The sequence below is a fragment of the Chiloscyllium plagiosum genome, chromosome 16 (assembly GCF_004010195.1).
Source record: "Chiloscyllium plagiosum isolate BGI_BamShark_2017 chromosome 16, ASM401019v2, whole genome shotgun sequence".
Classification (NCBI taxonomy): Eukaryota; Metazoa; Chordata; class Chondrichthyes; order Orectolobiformes; family Hemiscylliidae; genus Chiloscyllium; species Chiloscyllium plagiosum.
In genome coordinates this window covers 69,050,197-69,052,674 of record NC_057725.1, presented here as the reverse complement: position 1 = coordinate 69,052,674, position 2,478 = coordinate 69,050,197, and positions in this window count along the sequence as shown.

Sequence of the window (2,478 nt, the reverse complement as noted above, 5' to 3'; positions counted from 1 at the left end):
TGGTCCTATAATCAAACAGGAAATGGAGCAGTTTGGTATCTAGTGGATGAGGGGTGGTCCTATAATCAAACAGGAAGTGGGGCAGTTTGGTATCTAGTGGATGAGGGGTGGTCCTATAATCAAACAGGAAGTGGGGCAGTTTGGTATCTAGTATTGTAGACTGTTTCTTTGAGCCTACCATCAAAGTTTGGTCTGCTCTTTCCATCAGACCATTTGATGATGGACTGTATGGAGCTGCCCTTATATGACAAATACCATTCGACTTTAAGATATACTCAAATTCCCTGCTGGTAAACAATGACACATTATCTGACCCACACTTCCATGCATTGCAAAAGACGCATGCAGTTTCTCTGTCACCGTCCCAGTGTTTGACTAATGAACTCTGTGCAGGCCCAGCCATTTTGAGTGGGCGTCCACAATGACTAAGAACATGGAGCCCATGAAAAGGTCTGCATTGTCAATGTGTGACCGAATCCAGAGTCTACCATGAATATGGAGAAGCTGCTGGCAGTAATCTTTGTCCTTATTGGTTTTCTGGGCAGTATCCCACCAACGTGGCTGTGTCTACATTCCATCCTGGCCACCAGACATCTTCATTTTGGAAACCAGTGACTGAGCCTGGTTGCCAGTATCCGGCGGCAATAATAATATACCATCCTCTACCGTAATCTACTCTCTCTCCAGGTCCAAAAAGCTTCCCGATCTGTTTGTGACCAGCTTTTAGTTTCCCCGTCACCGCCAGCTGCCAGGACTGGATATTTCTGTGTCTGCTCTGTCCAGAAAATGTAAAACCATTACCCTGTCTTCCAGTGGGCGGGGTCTCACTGGTGGCCTCTCTGCTAGCAGGAGGTGACTCAATGCAATCGCATTTGCTTCTTGGCCCCCTGGACGGTGTTTCACCTTGTAATTATACGCACTGGGTATTCTAATCTGCCGCTGAGTTTGGCCTGTAGCTAGAGGAAGCACTGCCTTTTACTCTATAAGTAGACCTGGCAGAGATTGTGGTCCATTATCGTTGCAAATTGCATATCGTTACCATAAAGGTATTGATGGCACCTCCCTAAATATCACCGCCAACCCTTCCTTCTCCATCTCAGTGCACATACACTCTGTGTTAGCTGGATGTGTACGCGATTGGGTGTTCCTCTCCATTTGGCCACCTATGAGTTAATACTATCCCAAAGTCGTACAGGGAGGCATCGCATGTTAACACCAGATCTCCCTTAGGATCACATCATCTTTCAGGATGATAGCTATTTCTTCACTTCCCTGATGATTGTGGCTTGCATATCCGACCAATTCTAAGGCTGACACCTTTTTGAAGAGTTGATGCAAAGGTGCCAGGCTGGAGGCCAGGTTATGTGTGAACTTTCTGTGATAGTTGACCAGCCCAAGGACAGACCTAAGCTCCGGTACTGTTGTGGGAGCTGGGGCATCTTCAATCGCCCTCACTTTATCTTCCAACACGTTTAACCTGGTCTTGTTGACTCTGTAGCCCAAGTAGGTCACTGAGACCGACTGGAACAGACATCTTTTCCTTCTAAGGTATATGCCCGCTTTGGAGAAACATCGAAGCACTATGTCCGAGTTCTCTAGGTGCTCCTTATCAGTCTTCCCTGTTATTAGCATGTTACCTGGATAAATGATGATCTTGTAAAACTGGTCTGTGTCGTCTGCTGGAAATCTGCGCAGGCTGACGATACCCCCAGTGGTAGTTTTGTATATTGATACAAACCCTTTCAGGTATTAATTATAGCAAACGTTTTGGAGTCCTCATAAAACCACAAATGCAAGTATGCATGGCTGATGTCCAGCTTTGTGAAGGACAGCCACCCTGCTAGCTTTGTGTACAAATCCTTTGTATGAGGGATTGGGCACTTATCCAGCTGCAAAAAGTGTTTTTTACCATTTATTTAAAATCCCCACAAAGGCAAACCGAAGCACCTGGTTTCACAATCGGTTTGACTGATGTTGCCCATTCCGCAAACATTGTCTCAGCCTGCTCCTGCCCCACCAAACTCATCTCTGCATACCTCGACACAGTCCTGTCCCCCTTAGTCCAAGAACTCCCCACCTACGTTCGGGACACCACCCACGCCCTCCACCTCCTCCATGATTTTCGCTTCCCCGGTCCCCAACGCCTTATCTTCACCATGGACATCCAGTCCCTGTACACCTCCATCCCCCATCACGAAGGACTCAAAGCCCTCCGCTTCTTCCTTTCCCGCCGACCCAACCAATACCCTTCCACTGAAACCCTCCTGCGACTGACTGAACTGATCCTCACTCTGAACAACTTCTCTTTCCAATCCTCCCACTTCCTCCAAACCAAATAAGTAGCCATGGACACCTGCATGGGCCCCAGCTATGCCTGCCTCTTCGTAGGATATGTGGAACAGTCCATCTTCCACAGCTACACTGGCACCACCCCCCACCTTTTCCTCCGCTACATCGATGACTGTATCGGCACTGCCT